The following is an 18,847-nucleotide window of genomic DNA, read 5'->3' as shown; positions in this document are numbered from 1 at the left end:
CCCTTCCCCTAGGAATGTGGCTTCCTGAGAGCTGAACTGCAGTGGCTGTTTTTGCTCTTCTGGGTCTTACCACCCAGCAGAGCTACCAGGCTCTGGGCTGGTACTGAGGAGTGTCTGCAAAGAGTCCTGTGATGTGATCCATTTTCAGGCCTTGCAGGCATGGATACCAGCACCTGCTCCAGTAGAGGTGGCAGGATAGTGAAGTGGACTCTGTGAGGGTCTTTGGTTGTGTTTTTGTTTAGTGCACTGGTTTTGTGTTGGTTAACCTCCAGGCAGGAGGTGCCACTTTCAAGAGTTTATCAGCTGTGGCCCTGTAAGGAGGATGCAAATTTGCCCTAGAGAGACCTGGTTAAGTATTCAGGTTTCTCAGGCAGTGGGCAGGGCCGTAGAGCTCCCAAGAGATTATGACCTTTATCTTCCACCACCAGGGCAGGTAGAGAAAGACCACCAAGTGGGGATAGGGATAGGTGTGTCTGAGCTGAGCCTCTCCTTGGGTGGGGTTTGCTGCAGCTGCTGTGGGGAATGGGTGTGTGGCTCCCAGTCCAAGGGAGTTATATTCCCTGGAGGATTATGGCTGCTTCTGCTGAGTCATACAGGTTGCCAGGGAAGTGGGGGAAAGCTGGCAATCACAGGCCTCACCCCATTCCCACTCAGCTCACAGTCCTAAAGGCTGGTCTGACTCCCACCGAGGCCCTGCAACAGCACCAACTCTATTTCCAGGCAGTGGGTGACCAGGGCTGAGAACTTGCCCCAGACCATGAGCCTCTCTGCTGAGAAAGCAAGTTGACTCACAGTTTTTCAGCATCTCAGGGAGCCTGCAGCAATGATCCAGTTTCTTCAAACTGTCTGTGGATTCTCTTGGCTTTCCTGGTATGTTCCTGAGAAAGCAAGTTTACTCACAGTTTTTCAGCATCTCAGGGAGCCTGCAGCAGTGATCCAGTTCCTTCAAACTGTCTGTGGATTCTCTCGGCTTTCGTGGTATGTTCCTGTGCTACAGGAATTGTAGCAAAAAAGCTCATGATGTGAGTCTCCACATGCTGCTCTCTCCATATGAGCAGGAGCTGCAAGCTAGTCCTGCCTCCTATTCACCGTCTTAATCCTGGTTTGGGCTGATTCCATGTCTTTGCTATTGTGAATAGTGCTGTGATGAACATACATGTGCATGTGTCTTTATGGTAGAACAATTTATATTCCACTGGGTACATACCCAATAATGGGATTGCTAGGTCAAGTGGTAGTTCTGTTTTAAGTTCTTTGAGAAATCTCCAGATTGCTTTCCACAGTGACTGAACTAATTTACACTCCCACCAGCAGTGTCTAAGTGTTCCCTTTTCTCTGCAACCTTGCCAGATGTTATTTTTTGACTTTTTGTTAATTGCCATTATGACTGGTGTGAGATGGTGTCTCATTGTGGCTTTGATTTGTATTTCTCTAATGATTAGTGACGTTGAGAATTTTTTCACATGCTTGGCCATGTGTATGTGTTCTTTTGAGAAGTATCCGTTCATGTTCTTTGCCCATTTTTTAATGGGGTTATGTATTTGTTGCTTATTGATTTGCCTAAGTTCCTTACAGATTCTGGATATTAGACCTTTGTCAGATGCATAGTTTGCAAATATTTTCTCCCATTCGGTAGGTTGTCTGTTTACTCTGTTGATAGTTTCTTTTGCTGTGCAGAAGCTCTTGGTTTAATTAGGTTCCACTTACCAAAATTTTGTTTGTTGTAATTGCTTTTGGAGTCTTTATCATGAACTCTTTCCAGGGCCTATGTCCAGAATGGTATTTCCTAGGTTTTCTTCTAGGTTTTTTATAGTTTTAGGTTTTACATTTAAGTCATATGTCTTTGTGTAAGTATTTATGAGTTGTAAATTTTTTTTATTTTTTTATTTTTATTTATTTATTTATTTATTTTGAGACAGAGTCTCGCTCTGTGGCCCAGGCTGGAGTGCAGTGGTGAGATCTTGGCTCACTGCAAGCTCTGCCTCCCGGATTCATGCCGTTCTCCTGCCTCAGTCTCCCGAGTAGCTGGGACTGCAGGTGCCCGCCACCACGCCCAGCTAATTTTTTGTATTTTTAGTAGCGACAGGGTTTCACCATATTAGCCAGGATGGTCTCCATCTTCTGATCTTGCGATCCACCCATCTCGGCCTCCCAAAGTTCTGGGATTACAGGCGTGAGCCACTGCCGGCCTATGAGTTGTAAATTTTTTAAGTGGAATTACGAATGAGAATGTGGCCAGGCACGGTGTCTCATGCCTGTAATCCCAGCACTTTAGAAGGACAAAGCAGACATATTACTTGAGGTCAGGGGTTTGAGCCCAGCCTGGCCAACATGATGAAGCCCTATCTCTACTAATAATACAAAAATTAGCCAGTTGTGGTGGTGCATGTTTGTAATTCCAGCTACTCAGAAGGCTGAAGCACAAGAATCGCTCGAACCTGGGAGACAGAGATTGTAGTGAGCCGAGATCACGCCATTCTACTCCAGCCTGGGTAACAGAGTGAGACCCCATCTAAAAAAAAAAAAAAAAAATGAGAATGTCTTAGAATACCCAGGACTGCAATCAAGGTGACCTAAGCTTAATTTCTGGGAAGCAGATTTGAAAGTGAATTTAGTGAATGAAAACTGAATCAATTTTATCATGAGATGGTGAGAATGAAGCATGGAAAAAGAAAACCCAATGAGCAAAAAGTATACATTGTTGTCCAGCATGCTCAGTCAGTCCGAAAATATTTATTGAATATCTATGATAGAGCAGGCACAGTCAAAGAAGTGAGACACTGACTCAGACAAACAGGAATTCAGCCCTAGAAAGATTTTCTCTCTGAGGAGGCACTGCTAATCTATTGCTCCTGTCTAGGGCCTTGATCAGATTCCATTTTCACTGAGCAACTTCAGGTTTATGCCCTGATTCTGCACATTATACATGAATCTTTCAGGCATTTCAAAGAATGTCTCCCAATAAAACAACCACTTTCAGAATCATAATAGCAACATCAGTGTTTACTTTGCACCTGACAGCCACTAGACACTTCACAATCTAATTTAGGCTTTGCAGTTATTCTCTGAGGTACATAGTATCTCCGTTTTCTAGATGAAGAAACTGAGGCTCAGCAAGATTAGGTCAATTGTCCAAGATCACATTGTTCCACATAGTGGCAGAGTGAAGATAAGGACACAGTTCTGAGTCCAAAGCCCGTACTCATAATCCCTGAGCTATCCTGAGTCTAGGATTCTGGTTTAGACAATTGGTCCTTCATGGATCAGTTGAAACAAATCAGTGCTTTGCTGCCCATCAACTTTGAGTGACCTGATAAAGCTTAATTTTTGCCTAGCAAGGCTGACGAGCAGGCCTTGACCCAAGGTTACACAAATTCATGGCACCATAGTGAAAGGCTTAGCTTGGGAGCCAGTGCACATCCCAGAAGGACATCTATCTCACTTTTGCCCTTCTAATCCCAAAAGAGGTAAACAGCAACAAGGACCACGGTGTTTATGTAACAGGAAAAATGGCCCATGTGTGAAAGACATTGTATTCTTCCTGAGAGGTTTTATTCCATGCCACTGCCACTCATCCTTTACCAGGAACCATGCTACTGGCTTCAAAGGAATAAAGGAGAATTCACCCTGAAAGCTGCTTTGCATCAGCACCTCAGTCAGTGAAGGTGTTTTTGGACCACACCCATCTTTATCCAGAAGATTTCTTCCAGAGGCCAAAACAATGAAGAGGTCACAAATGAGGTGGAAGACATTTTGGGAAGCAAGACATAACACTGTGGAAAATGTCATTAAATACCAACAAAATAATGTCAAATACATACACCTATTTGGAAAGGCAGAGGTGGAGGAGGAGGAAATAACAGAAGAACAGCTAAAATACAGAAGACAAGCATAAGCAACGGCAAATGAACAGCGGCTAGTACGTGTTGGTCCTGTGTGCCAGGTACTTTATATGTGCTGTCTTAGATGATTCTCAAAAGGGCCCAATGAGGTAGGTCTCTCAGATGAGGTCTCTTTCCTGTAGTGGCTGCTGAATCAGGATTTTTCCCCACTTGGCCAGCTTTAGAGCATTTCCAATTTTGATGCTGGGGAGGGGAGAGGGCACCATGTGCCTGACGCTAGGTGCTACTGGAGGGATGGAGTGGACCCTGGGCACCTTGAGGATAGCACAGCCCCAAGAAGAGGAATGAGTGAGCCCAGAGAAAACAGCCAGACCAGGAACACCCACACTGGACTATGAGTGAGCAAGAAATACATTTTTGTTCGTTCATTTTACTTATGCATTCATTCATACAACAGCCACTTACATAGGTTTACTGTGTGCCAGGCACTACTCTAAGGGCTTCATATATATTCGCTCCTTAAATACACAAAACAGCATTGTGAGGCACATGCTAATATTATCCCCACTTTACAGATTAGGAGACTGACACAAGAAAAGGCTAAATAACTTCCCAAGACACAAGTATCTTACGAGGCTATTGATTAAGAGTTTTATTCATTACAGCAGTGAGGTTACCCTAATACAATATCACTGTGAAGATATTTTCTATTCAGACTTAAAAGACTAATTTTGCCAAGGAGTTTGCAAAGCCCAGAAGAGTAGCTTTAAAGACATTGAAAGTGAGGTTCAAAGGACAGCTCATATTTTGTTGTGGCTTCATTCAAAACATTTATGGCAATGATGAGTTTATTCAGATGATATGAGAGGGAATAATATTCTATTAATGATTTTTTGAAGGCATCTATACAATTTTATCTAAAAAATCTCTTGTGAAATTCACAGTCTTTAAACTAAAATGAATAGGCTTATCATTTGGGTTCTGATGCCTGTGTTCTCGTCTGCTGAATGGTGTGTTCTCATCTGCTAAATGAGGGGTAGAGATGAATGAGCCGGGAAGTACCTTCCAGCATCAACATTCTAGGCTAGCTCAACATGGGAAATTTAACTTAAAGTAGGAGTAATTGCTTTTCACAAACAGTTCAAGACTTAAGGATAAATCAAGCTTCTCGCCTGTCTTAACTCTGAGCTTGGAGCAGAAGTCATGAAGTGTCTGTGTAAGAACATGAGCATATTTACAGGCACCAGTTGATATAAAGGATTCTAGCTACATTTTAACTTGGCTATCATTTTTTTAAAAATCACATACACTGTATGACTCTACCTTAAATAAAATGATTAATTGAAGTATTTTTTTTTTAATGCAAAGTAGAGTACTGCTAGATCCTGGAAAGATTTCTAAGAGAAAACACATCAAGGCTCAGTGGCTCACGCCTGTAATCCCAGCACTTTGGGAGGCCAAGGCAGGCGGATCATGAGGTCAAGAAATCGAGAAAACACATCAGCTCAGCTAAGCCAATTTGACTTCCTCTTCCTTCTGTCATTTTCTTTGCCCCTTTGTTCTCTGTCCTTTGAACTCCTCATTAGAGCCCCTGGCTCTCTAATTTCGCAGTCCCACCATTTGACATTGAATTCACCTTTCCTTTTGACAGGACCTGCTGCTTTATCTTTTCCCTTTTCTAACTTTGCAAAGATAAAATCTTATTTCTCAATGAAAACTGAGACTCAGATAGAAGGTATACCCAAGAATTGACTTAATTGTCAAAGAAAATTAGTGATGAGTCAGATAACTGAGCTAACCCAAATCCAACTTTAAATCTGGCATAATAATGGTCCTTTTTCAAACTCAGAGCATAACCAAATCACTACTTTTTGAAGGCTTCATGAAACTCAATCAAGCATGCAGCAGGGTATGTGAAGGGCAATCTTTACAAGAATCATTAGTACCAGCCTGTCTTTCACTGGCTTGAACCTAACCAAGCTGGAACAACCTCAGGTGTAACTAGAAACTAAAATCTAAACAGCAAATTTCAAGCTTCTGCTCCATTGAGGGTTAAAGTAGCAACTGCAATTAATTTTATCAATTAGGCTGAGTAGTCTCTAAAAACAGATTTGAGAATTTGATTTTACTCTTCAGATAATTGGGTTCTTATTTATTCCATAAGCTAAAGTTAGACTCTAAATCTAATATTCTCTCTCTCTCTTTTCCCCCAGCTCTGTCTCCTCACCTCCTTTACCTTGGTCCTCCCACCTCCTTTTTATCTCTCCCTTCCCTGTCCTCCCTCTTCTCTCTCCTTTACCTTTGGTTGCTGGTGGGGGAATGTCCTCCAAGGCTCAGGCTTTTTTACCATTTCTCCTTTGAAGAGTCCAGTCCATTCTTGTGAATCCACCTCTCTTATCTCTGTCTGTGGTTTCTATTTTTGGTCTCTAGTTCTATTCTTTCATCTAAATTCCAGGTCTGCATGACACATTTGCATGAATATTGTAGCTTGTCTCCAAGAATGCTGCATCAATTTCTTCTCCTGTTAGTGGATTCTGTCCCCTCACCCCCTTGAATCTGGGTTGATGTGTGACTGTTGTAACCAACAGAAATAGTGATGCTGTGACACTTCTAAGGCTAGGATTTAAGAAGCCTTGCAGAGTCCACCAGGGTCCCTTGGAACACAAACTGTGGGAGAAGCAATCCCTGAAGAAAGCCAACCATCATAGAAGAAATCCAACTACCCTGAGACCAATGTGCTGTAAGGAAGACCAAGCCAGCAAACAAGAAGAAACCATGTCCGGGTGCAGTGGCTCACGCCTGTAATCCCAGCACTTTGGGAGGCCAATGTGGGTGGATCACGAGGTCAAGAGAAAGAGACCATCCTGGCCAACATGGTGAAACCCCATCTCTACTAAAAATACAAAAATTAGCTGGGCGTGGTGGCACGTGCCTGTAGTCCCAGCTACTCGGGAGGCTGAGGCAGGAGAATCTCTTGAACCCAGGGGGCAGAGGTTGTAGTAAGCCAAGATCGCACCACTGCACTCCAGCCTGGCAACAGAGTGAGACTCCATCTCAAAAAGAAAAAAAGAAGAAACCATATGGAGACAGAGATGTCCCACCAGTACCCAGATGTTTCAGACATCACAGCCCAGGCATCAGACACATTAGTAAAGAAGCTGTAAGCTAACCCCAGTCATTTGACTGGAATCATGAGGAACCCCGAGTGAGAACTACATCTCTGAGCTCATCAAGGCCACAGAATGGTGAGAGGTAATCATAAACGGTTGTTTCAAGCCACAAAGTTCAGCGGGGGTAGATGGTTATATGGAATGAATAACTAGCAGAGGTGTCTAACTTTCATTCAATCACTGACTCTTTCATTCAGCAATTGTTTATTGAACACTTACTGTATGTGCAGCAACTTGCAAGGCACTAGGAACAAGAATGAACAAGACAGGCCCAACCCCTACTACTTTTATGGGGTTGATGGTCTTTTGGAAAGACATTGAAAAATTGTTTGATTGATATTTCAACTTCTAATGCCTGTTCCCCTGTGCTCACTCTAAGCTAGTGACTTTTCTCATTTTTCACTGAGACTTTAGAAATAATCAGAAAGGAACTCCTTCGTCAACCTAGAATGTAGACTCCTAACCTACCAGCATCTATGTAAAATTCTCCACCTTTTCTTCTCTCTGGATGAAGTGTCTCCAGAGATTGCCCCATCCACTTGAGCCCTGGATCCCATCCGTTTAACAGTGACTTCTCTATCACTTTCATCAGAAAGCAAACATGCTCCAGATGATCTCAGCTAGGATCCTAGCCTGAATACCATCTTTGGGCTGATGGTCCTGGAACCCATATCTCCAGCCTTGATCTATCTGCAGAACCACAGACTTTTATATATTCAGCCTTCTACTTGGCCCCTCAACTTAGATATCTGATCTATCTCAAACTTAGCATGACCCAAATAGAATGCTAGATATTTCACCTGCAACCTGCCCCCCTCTCACATTCTTCCCTACCCCCATAAATGGCCTCTTCACCAATTCTGTTTCTAAAATAGATAAGTTATCCTTGATTTCTTTCTCCCCATTCCCCCCACATCCAACCTAGTAGGCAGTCCTGTTGACTCTACCTTCAGAACATATCCTGAATCCACCCACTCCTCTTCAGCTTCAGCATTTCTCTCCTGGTCTGAGCCACCATCCTCTCATTGAATTGCTGAAATTTCAAGCCTCCTAACTTGCCTGCCCCATTTCACTCTGACCCACACAACCTGAGGCTCCTCTTCATATGGGTGGCTGACTGGAAACATCCAAAGGGGACTGAAAAGGATGTTAACATTCTACTACTAGGTTTTAAGAACAGGCCTAAAGCAAGATACACTGCATGACTCACAGCAAATTACTCTAAAATCCCTCTCCAGCCATCCATGCCCGTCTCTACGGCAGCCACTCAGAAATCTCTCCTGGCTCCTTTCCCCACCCTTTCTTTGCAAACTCTCCCGCTAAACTCCTCCAGCGTTGGCTGTTTCCCTCTCCCCTCCCCACTTCTGCTCAGCTCTTCACTAAGGAGACCCAATTAGCTTTTGTAGGTCTCCTTCAATTCATTTTTTATTCCAAGCAGCAACACAAAGCCAGGCTCTAAGACTTCCTTAGAAAGAAAGGGGGAGGTTGCAAACATTTGTTATACTATTCTGTTTCTTTTTCACCCAGTCACAAATTCTCTCTAGTGAAAACTTTACTGTTCTCTGAAATGAGGACATCATACTCTCCAGGTCACCTTCCAGATACCCCAGCATACTTCTCCCAATCCTTTTCTCCTATTGGGTTCAGCCAGGTTCTGCTCTAACATAGGCCTTGTGGGGGTGGGGTGGAGGGCACTACTGAGGTTGCTGGTGAGGACCACATCCTCTAGACTTTCTCCTAGAAAAGTGACTTTCACACTTTTCTTTTGCGACTCATTGTAAGAAATACATTTCACATCTCAGCCAAGTGCACATATGTGTACACACACACATCTGAAGCAAAAGTTTAATATTACTTAACCTTCACTCTGATATTTTCTATTCTATGTATGTCATTTCAAAATGGTACTAATCATCTTTTAGTGATACATACCAAAATATTTATAGATGAAATGATATGAGGTCTGGAGCTTGCTTCAAAATAATTGAGACAGATGACTAGATGAAACAAGATTGGCCATGAGTTGATCATATCAAACTGGGTGATAGGCACGTGGGAGTTTGTTATACTATTCTAATATTTTATATATTTCATATCTTTAATAATAACAAATTTAAAACAAAAGAAAATTATTGGTCATGCCCCACTAAATTGATTTCAGAACCCAGTAATAGGCCAAGAACTAGTTTGTAAAGTACCTTCTAGAAAAATCTAGGAGTTGGGAAGTTCAAAATTAGATGGCAGGGAAACAAATCTATAACTAAATTTAATCTAACTCTCTCTTTACACCCCACTCCGTAATGAAGTCTATTTCTTCTTCCAGGGTTAGGAGGTAGGATATTTACTGAGTTTTCTGCCACCCTCAGAGTATGGTTTCATATCACATGTCATTATCTGCCAAAACTGAAACAAAGAGGTGATCTCCATCCACCAAGATTCAAGCCAGTTTCTCATGAACTGCAGTTTCCTAGACATCAGGGGATTTGTCCCTGGGGGCCACAGGGGCCAGCCACCTGGGAGATTCTGTGAGCAACCCAGTCATATTGGAAGCAAACTAAGGGATCTTGTCTGTGACCAAAGTCCTGGAAAGGATCTGGTAGGATCCTGGGCTAGGCAAGAAAGGCTGCTCAGTCTCTCCTCCACAGCCAGGCTGTTCACCACTTCTGGCTCATCAGCTGCTCCCTGGTGCTTTCCTGGTGTTCTCTGATGACCTCCATGGTCACCCCGTGCTCTTCTTATTTTTTAATTAGTTTCATGGAAGTAAGAGCTCAGGCAGCCCTTTAGTTTGTGGCCAAATATAAGGTTGTTTGGTATCTCTTGGTCACAAGGTTTTCCTGAAAGAGCCTCAACTCTGCTTCTCCAGAGCCCTCCATTGTGCTGAATGGATGCCTCAGCCACCTCTTGTGTCTGAAAGCACACATGGACCATTTCTCTATTCCCTTTGCTAGGTAGCTATGAACTCTACCTAGAAATCCCACTTTGGTTTAAAAAAAAGAAAAAAAAAGTATTTCCATAGCTAAAGCAACTCTGTCACAAAAACAAAGGCCCGCGAATTTTGAGTTCACAATGCTACTTGGCAACCCCAATCTTTTCCCCACCTGAGGCCTGTCACCTTCATAACTCAAGGTTCCCTTCTCCCATCTGGCCCACGGTTTCGGTAGTTTCTGAAAGCAAATAATTCCTATTAGTGGTTTCTAAACCCTTACCAACTGAAACACCACAGCAGCCCAATTCCCAGTGGATCTCAACACTATTATCATCTGTATGGATAAAAACGAATATGGTTCAGGGAGGAAAAACACAATGAAAAGATGGTAAAGACAGTCAAGGCAGTTCTGTCTGGTGTCTGTTTTAAGTGGGGGGAAAAAAGGAGGTAATCATTGCATTCCATCTAGACATGACAGTGAGATTTACTGAAAGTATTTCCAGTTGTGTTCATCTGCTAACCCTCCAGGAATGCTTGATAAAGTTTATATTTGATGTCAAGTTGCCAGCCACCTGGGATATGATCTCCATAGTTGAGATTATGTTTATGAAAAAAGGCAAGCTCCCAGTTGAGGAAGGATGGGCAGCACCTATTGCCTGTAACAGAGAGTGTGATCCCATGTACTATTTAGACCAGAAGGTTATAAAGCTCATTCTGAGGTTGACTCCACCATCCCAGCTTTCCTGAAAGGTATCTACTGGGTAGTGATAGACTTGTCTTGTGAGGACTCTGGTTATGGGGCTCCTGACATTATACCTGCAACACCCATTGACCTGTCAGATCTTCTGAGTGGGGACTGGCATAAAACTGCAGCAACATCTTTCCTGGAAACCATCAGCAAAAAATCCCAAGCCCGAGTCTTCTGACTCCTAAACAGAAACATGGAAAAGGAGGCCCCTAAATGCACTACTGATTTCTAAGATTACATAAACAACACTGCAGAAAGATACTCCTAACTTATAAAAGTATGGACCTCCTGGAAGAAATTAAAAGCTATCCCAATTTCCATAAAATGTACTATTAAAAGGTTGCTAACATCCTTCTTAATAACCTACATACATAAATAGCTGATTCCAGTGGTAACCTTCCTTCCACATTGGAAAATGTGGCAGTCTACCATGGCGGTGTGTCCAGAATTGGTGGGTTCTTGGTCTCGCTGGCTTCAAGAATGAAGCCAGCGAGACCACAAACCTGCCGGGAGGAACGAACTCCAGATGCACCGCCTTAAGAGCTGTAACACTCACTGCGAAGGTCTGCAGCTTCACTCCTGAGCCAGCGAGACCACGAACCCACCAGAAGGAAGAAACTCCGAACACATCCGAACATCAGAAGGAACAAACTCCGGACACGCTGCCTTTAAGAACTGTAACACTCACCACGAGGGTCCGCGGCTTCATTCTTGAAGTCAGTGAGACCGAGAACCCACCAATTCCGGACACGGCAGGATGACAGTGAACCTTATTTTACTGTACTTCTCTACTGGAACCTATTTCTCAACCTGCCTTTGGGTTGCTATCAACAGCTCTCTTGGAGACTCCCTGGTTGCGGAGCCCTCATGAGCATCAGTTCCTCCAATTGGCTGAGAAAACTGACCCATTCACAGTGACTCTGAGGAGTAAGACTCTGAACCCTGGTTAAAAAAAAAAAAAAAAAAGTCATACACACTCAGGAAGCTGCTTCTATAAGCCAAGACATGGTGATGCTGCTGCTTATAAAATGCACACTAGTCCAGCTTTTCTGGGGTCTCTAGCCACCAGAGATGGGGATGAGGTCTGGTCTAGGACTAGGCCACAGTACAGTCCCTTGGTATCAGGAAGCCCCGCTGTCAGAGTCTTTCATAACTACAGCAGAAAATGGTGTTGCCAGATGGTGGTGTTGGATGACCACACAGTGTCAGAGGAACAGCAGTCTGAGTGGTGGGACTCAGGAACCCACTGGCACTCCTTACACCCCTTACACTACCTACCCCATGATGTGTGCCCCTGACTTCCTTTTCTTTTCTGAAATGGATTCACATTTCCTGAAAAAACTTATCTTCATGGAGGCTCAAATAAAAATTTTTTAATAAAAAAAACCAAACAAGCCTATAAACTGACGAGGGAGTGGATAGTCTCAATCTAAAGCTGTCTTAAAGTCCCCATGCAAGTGTGACTCGATATCCATTCACCCAACTCTGAGTCAGACATTCTTGCAAAGATTGGTTCTGCAGTTTCAGAGTGGGTTCTATCACTTCCTGATGATTCCAAGGTGCTGCTCCATGAGGAGATCTGATGAGACTGCATGCATGTCATTTGCTTTGCATGTCAGTCTGCTGGCAGGCCCTTTTGCCGAAGGTGCCCATGAAGTTCAGTTCTGGGGGGACATTTAACTATATTTACAAATAAATATGTATGTTTATCTGGAACTGAGGCACTGGTGGGTTGCTGCTACTTCAGGGCCAAGGTCCAGGACACCTTCTCTCAATTTTGCCTTGTAGGCAACACACAGGAACTAAAACCAAAGAGAGGCTGGGAAAGGATAAGAGATTGTAACTTATGTTCTCTTGGTTTCCTTTGCAGCTCGTGGCAGAGAGTTGAGACTTAAGTAAGAGGCAGGATCACTTTGTGAATTTCTTTCTTTCTTTCTTTCTTTCTTTGAGACGGAGTCTCACTCTGTCATCCAGGCTGGAGTGCAGTGGTGTGATCTCGGCTCACTGCAACCTCCACCTCCCAGGTTCTAGTGATTCTCCTGCATCAGCCTCCCGAGTAGCTGGAACTATAGGCGTGTGCCACCATGCCCGGCTAATTTTTGTATTTTTTACTAGAGACAGGGTTTCACCATATTGGCCAGGCTGGTCTAGAAGTCCTGACCTCATGATCTGCCTGCCTCAGCCTCCCAAAGTGCTGGGATTACAGGCGTGAGCTACCACGCCCGGCTTTCTTCTTCTTCTTCTTTTTTTAAGTATTATTAAAAACTTTTATTTTAGGTTCAGAGGTGTATGTGTAGGTTTGTTGCGTAGGTGAACTCGTGTCACAGGGGTTTGTTGTACGGATTATTTAATCCCCCAGGTACTAAGCCTAGTACCCAATAGTTTTTTCTCTGATCCTCTCCCTCCTCCCACCCTCCACCCTCAAGTAGGCCCCAGTGTGTGTTGTTCCCCTCTTTGTGTCCTTGTGTTCTCACCATTTAGCTCCCACTTAGAAGTGAGAACATGTGGTATTTGTTTTTCTGTTTCTGTGTTAGTTAGCTAAGGATAATAGCTTCCAGTCCCATCCATGTTCCTGCAAAAGATATGATCTCATTCTTTTTTATGGCTGCATGATATTTCATGGTGTATATGTACATTTTCTTTATCCAATCTGTCATTGATGGACATGTAGATTGATTCTTTGTCTTTGCTATTTCTAATAGCACTGCAATGAACATATGCATGCATGTTTCTTTATGACACAATGATTTATACTCCTTTGGGTATATGTAATGGGATCGTTGAAGTGAATGGTAATTCTGCTTTTAGCTGTTTGAGGAATTGCTACACTGCTTTCCACAACTGTTGAACTAATTTACACTCCCACCAACAGTGTATAAGCATTCCCTTTTCTCCACAACCTTGCCAACATCTGCTATTTTTTGACTTTTTAATAATAGCCATTCTGACTGTTGTGAGATGGTACCTCATTGTAGTTTCTCTAATTGCATTTCTCTAATGATAGTGCTATTAAGCTTTTTTTCATATGCTTCTTGGGCACTATATTAATCAGGGTTCTCTAGAGGGATAGAACTAGTAGGATATATAGATAGATATAAAGCAGAGTTTATTAAGGAGTATTAAATTCACACGATCACAAGGTCCCACAATAGGCCACCTGCAAGCTGAGGAGCAAGGAAGCCAGTCCAAGTCTCAAAGCTGAAGAACTTGAAGTCTGATGTTCAAGGGAAGGAAGCATCCAGCATGGGAGAAAGATGTAAGCTGGGAGGCTAAGCCAGTCTGGCCTTTTCACGTTTTTCTGCCTGCTTTATATTCTAGCTGAACTGGCCACTGACTAGATGGTGCCTACGAAGATTAAGGGTGAATCTGCCTTTCCCAGCCCACTGACTCCATTGTTAATCTCCTTTGGCAACACCCTCACAGACACACCCAGGATCAATACTTTGCATCCTTCAATCCAGTCGTTTACACTCAGCATTAACTATCCCAGTCACATATGTATCTTCTTTTGAAGAGTGTCTGTTCGTGTCCCTTGCCTACTTTTTAATGAGGCTGTTTGTTTTTTTCCTGTAAATTTGTTTAAATTCCTTATAGATGCTAGGTATTAGACCTTTGTCAGATGCATAGTTTGCAAATATTTTCTCCCATTCTGTAGGTTGTCTATGTATTCTAATGATAGTTTCTTTTGCTCTGCAGAAGCTCTTAAGTTTAGTTAAAGCCCATTTGTCAATTTTTGTTTTTGTTGCAGTTGCTTTTGGCATCTTCATCATGAAATATTTTCCAGTTCCTGTGTCTTGAATGGCATTGCCTAGCTTGTCTTCCACAGCTTTTATAGTTTTGGATTTTACATTTAAGTCTTTAGTCCATCTTGAGTTGATTTTTGTATATGGTGTGAGGAAGGAGTCCAGTTTCAGTCTTCTACATATGGCTAGCCAGTTATCCCAGCATCATTTATTGAATAAGGAATCCTTTCCCCATTGCTTGCTTTTGTCAAATTTGTCACAGATCAAATTTGTCAAAGATCAGGTGGTTGTAGGTGTGAGACCTTATTTCTGGATTTTCTATTCTGTTCCATTAGTCTACATGTTTTTTCTTGTATTAGTACCATGGTGTTTTGGTTATTGTAGCCCTGTAGTATATTTTGAAGTTGGGTAGTGTGATGCCTCCAGCTTTGTTCCTTTTGCTTAGGATTGCCTTGGCTATTTGAGCTCTTTTTTTGGTTCCATATGAATTTTAAAACTTTTTTCTAGTTTTGTGAAGAATGTCATTGGTAGTTTGATAGAAATAGCATTGAATCTGTAAATTGCTTTGGGCTGTGTGGCCATTTGAATGATATTGATTCTTTTTATCCATGAGCATGGACTGTTTTTCCATTTGTTTGTGTCATCTCTGGTTTCTTTGGCAAGTGTTTTGTAAATCTCATTGTAGAGACCTTTCGCTTCCCTGGTTGGCTGTATTCCTAGGTATTTTATTCTTTTTGTGGCAATTGTGAAAAGGATTGCGTTCCTGATTTGGCTCTCTGCTTGGCTGTTGTTTGGTGTATAGGAATGCTAGTGATTTTTGTACATTGATTTTGTATCCTGAAACTTTGCCGAAGTTGTTTATCAGCTGAAGGAGCTTTTTGAGTTGAGATTGCGTGGTTTTTCTCCATATAGAATTATTTCACCTACAAACAAGGATAGTTTGACTACCTTTCTTCCTATTTGGATGCCCTTTATTTCTTTCTCTTGCTTGATCGCTCTGGCCAGGACTATATTTGGTACTGTGTTTGAGCAGGAGTGGTGGGAGAGGACTTCCTTGTCTTGTGCCAGTTTTCAGGGGGAATGCTTCCAGCTTTTGCCCATTGAGTATAATGTTGGCTGTGGGTCTGTCATAGATGGCTCTTATTATTTTGAGCTATGTTCTTTCAATACATATTATGAATTTCAAGGGCCCTTAGCACTGTTACTTCCCTAGGCTTCTTCCTTCATTAAAAATATTTGAAATTATATTTTGTCACTGCATAGCTGTAAAGACAAATATATTAGTATGAAAACATTTTCTTCAACCTAAAAGTTATTTTTTCTTCTAATTTTAAAAGAAATGAAAACATTTTCACAGACCTCTGAAAATGGTGTAGATCTTAGTTGCTGTACCTGTTGTGCCTGTTAAGATATGCCCATTAAGTATCTGTTAATGGATGGGTGAATGGATGGATGTTATAAAAAAGTTAACTTTAGGGGTAAGAACATGACATAGAAGAGAGATGGAGGTATGAGGAAATCACTTACTGTGCTTCCTTCTATCTGTTCACACTGCCCTGAGCTTCCTGTTCTCAGCCATGATGTCTGGATCTCCAATTCACTTTGAAGGATGGGAGCATTGATGTGAAGCCATTGATGTGAAGCTTCATTTCCCGCGTATAAGTCACCACAACACTAATACAAGATTATAGTTTTCAAATTTAAAATAAAATTAATTTAAGCACACTGACAGAAATATCAAGAATAAATTTTGTCTTCTACTATAAACATCACTGCAGATGTCTTAGCATTCATCATTAGAAAGACCATTCTAAAAGATGTTTAGAAAACTACCTTCAGAATCTTGGGCCTTATTATCATAATATTTTTCAGCTGTTGATAATTGAGTATCTAGTCTTGTGATCCACTGAGTCACAAATAGAAAGACATAAGATTGGCAATGGCTCCTACAATATTTCATATTTGTTATTTTCAGAACTTATCAACAAGAGAAAATTTATTATAGTATTTTTTGTTGATGTGGCCTTAATTTGCTTTTCCCCACTGTTCTACAGGTCTGCAATGGTGAGAATCTAAGATGGAATCCTGAAAATCCTATGCTTTTCAAAATATATTTTGAGTTCCCTTTAACCTAACATAGAGATGCCAAGTGGCGCATTTAGCAGTAGGCTGTGTGTGTCCTCAAGCAAGGATGGAGTGGCACACTAGAGAGTTTGAAAACGGCTCTTAATATTGTCAGAACTAAGTTAACTGAGTTATTATCTTAGAGCAGCAGTAGGCAAACTACAACCTGTGAGCCAAATTTGGCCCACCACCTGTTTTTATATAGACCAGGAGATAAAATGGTTTCTACATTTTTTCAATAGTTGGAAAAAAAGCCTAAAGAAAAATAATATTTTGTAACATGAAAATTATATGAAATTCAAATTCCAATGGAAGAATAATATTTAATGACATAAAAAATTATGTGAAATTCAGATTCCAGCATACATAAATAAAGTTTAATTTGGAACATAACTATGTCAATTTATTTATGGATTATGGCAGCTTTCATGCCAAAGAGCAAAGTTGAGTATTTGCAACAGAGATAATATGGCCCACTAAGCCTAAAATATTTACTACCTGGCTCTTTACAGAAAACACTTGACCCCTGTCTTGGAGCACAGAAATTCCTGAACAAGATCTGAACCACCAAGTTTCTTTTAGTAATCCCATTATGGGAACTTTTTTTTTTTTTTTTTTTGGAGTCTTGCTCTTGTCACCCAGGCTGGAGTACAATGGCACAATCTCAGTTCACTGCAACCTCCACCTCCTGAGTTCAAGTAATTCTCCTGCCTCAGCCTCCTGAGTAGCTGGTAATAGTGGTGCGCACCACTATTCCCAGCTAATTTTTTGTATTTTTAGTAGAGATGGGGTTTCACCATTTTGGCCAGCCTAGTCTCGAACTCCTGACCTCAGGTGATCCTCTCACCTCAGCCTCCCAAAGTGCTGGGATTACAGGCATGAGCCACCACGCCCAGCCCCATTACAGAAACTCTTATCCATGAATAATGCATAAATCATATTGCTAGTTCACCTGTGTTGATCTTTTACTATGTGCTTGGCCCCATATTAGATGTTTCCATTCATTATCTCATTTAATCTTCACAACCTAGTGAGGTAGATAATGTCAACATCTCTATTTTATAGTTTAGAAAAATGAAGTTCTAGGGAGACTACCTAACTTGCCCAAAGTCACTCTCAGCAAATGCCCTACCTGGGATTCAAACCCAAGACCATCTAATGTCAAAGTTTATGCCCTGAGCTATGTTATCATAATGACTTCTCAAGCCTTTCTTGGCATTATGGATGTTTGTCACTAGTACTTCCCCTCTGAGAAAAGACTGCATAAAACTTACTGTCTTAGTCCTTTTGGGCTGCTGTGCCATGGACTGGGTGATTAACAACAGAAATTTCTCAAAAATTGTGTAGGCAGAATTTTGGGAGATACAAAATCCAGGCATTGGCAGACCCAGTGTTTGGTGAGGGGCTGCGTCCTGGTGGAGAAAGAGGGAGCAAGCTCTCCCCTGTCTTTTATAAGGGCACCAACCCCATCATGAGAGCTCCATCCTCATGACCTAGTTATCTCTTAAAGGCCCCATCTCCAAATACCGTCACACTGAGGATCTAGGCTTCAACATATAAATTTTACAGGAATACAAATATTCAGTACATTGTACTTACTAACTACTGTGCAAAGTAATTCTTCCTTTTATTTGTCTTAAATTTGCAACTTTCAAGCTTCCCATGAGACTTACTCCTGGTGAGTTTGTTATCTAGTCACAGCTTTCTCTGCTGTATGTATTTTAATCTTATCCCCCTCTAGGCCTTTTTTCAGGGGAAATGGAGGGTCTCTGCTTTCTGTGTATGGAAGTCACCCCTGCTCTTCTTCAAGCCTGCTATGATTTGATTTCTTTGAATGCAATGACCAGAATAACACATGGTATTTCTAGGTTCAATAAACTGGCAAGATAGTGGTTATTTTCATTTCCTATGTCTTCTTAATGATTCATAGAATTTCACTGTTGTTTTAGTTCATCTTCTTGGGGCTACAGAAGCAAAATAGGTAAATGTTTTCAGCTTACAATTTCCCAATCGTATTCCTGGAGTATAACTTTGCTAAGAGCCAAGCATCTTATTATATTGCTCACATTAGTTTTCTCTGAATAGTTTAAATATCATTTTTCTGCAGAGTTAAAGGTTTTTGGTTCTCATTCTAGAGAGAAAGGCATAGTACAAATAGCGTGAGTGTGTGCCCCTGCACTGGGAAAGGCTGACCAGTGAGGCAGGAAAAACCTATATTTCTTTAAAAGAAGCAGAACTTCCACATTTTCCCAAGAGTAACAGATACAATCTAATCTCTGACAGACTCTGTTCCT

At 41.7% G+C, this 18,847-nt stretch overlaps 1 long non-coding RNA gene across 1 annotated transcript in view; it reads left to right on the top strand.

The window, feature by feature from the left end:
* LOC134732887 (uncharacterized) overlaps nucleotides 1-16,831 on the top strand; it is a 45,405-nt gene extending 28,574 nt beyond the window's left edge. The window contains exon 3 of the long non-coding RNA XR_010116456.1: nucleotides 16,484-16,831. This is a non-coding gene — a long non-coding RNA (uncharacterized lncRNA). The remainder of the gene's footprint in view (nucleotides 1-16,483) is intronic.
* The last annotated feature ends 2,016 nt before the right edge of the window (nucleotides 16,832-18,847 follow it).

This window comes from Symphalangus syndactylus, chromosome 17 (assembly GCF_028878055.3).
Source record: "Symphalangus syndactylus isolate Jambi chromosome 17, NHGRI_mSymSyn1-v2.1_pri, whole genome shotgun sequence".
Lineage (NCBI taxonomy): Eukaryota > Metazoa > Chordata > Mammalia > Primates > Hylobatidae > Symphalangus > Symphalangus syndactylus.
The sequence above is the reverse complement of the archived record's forward strand: the minus strand, read 5'-3'. Positions and strand labels throughout refer to the sequence as shown.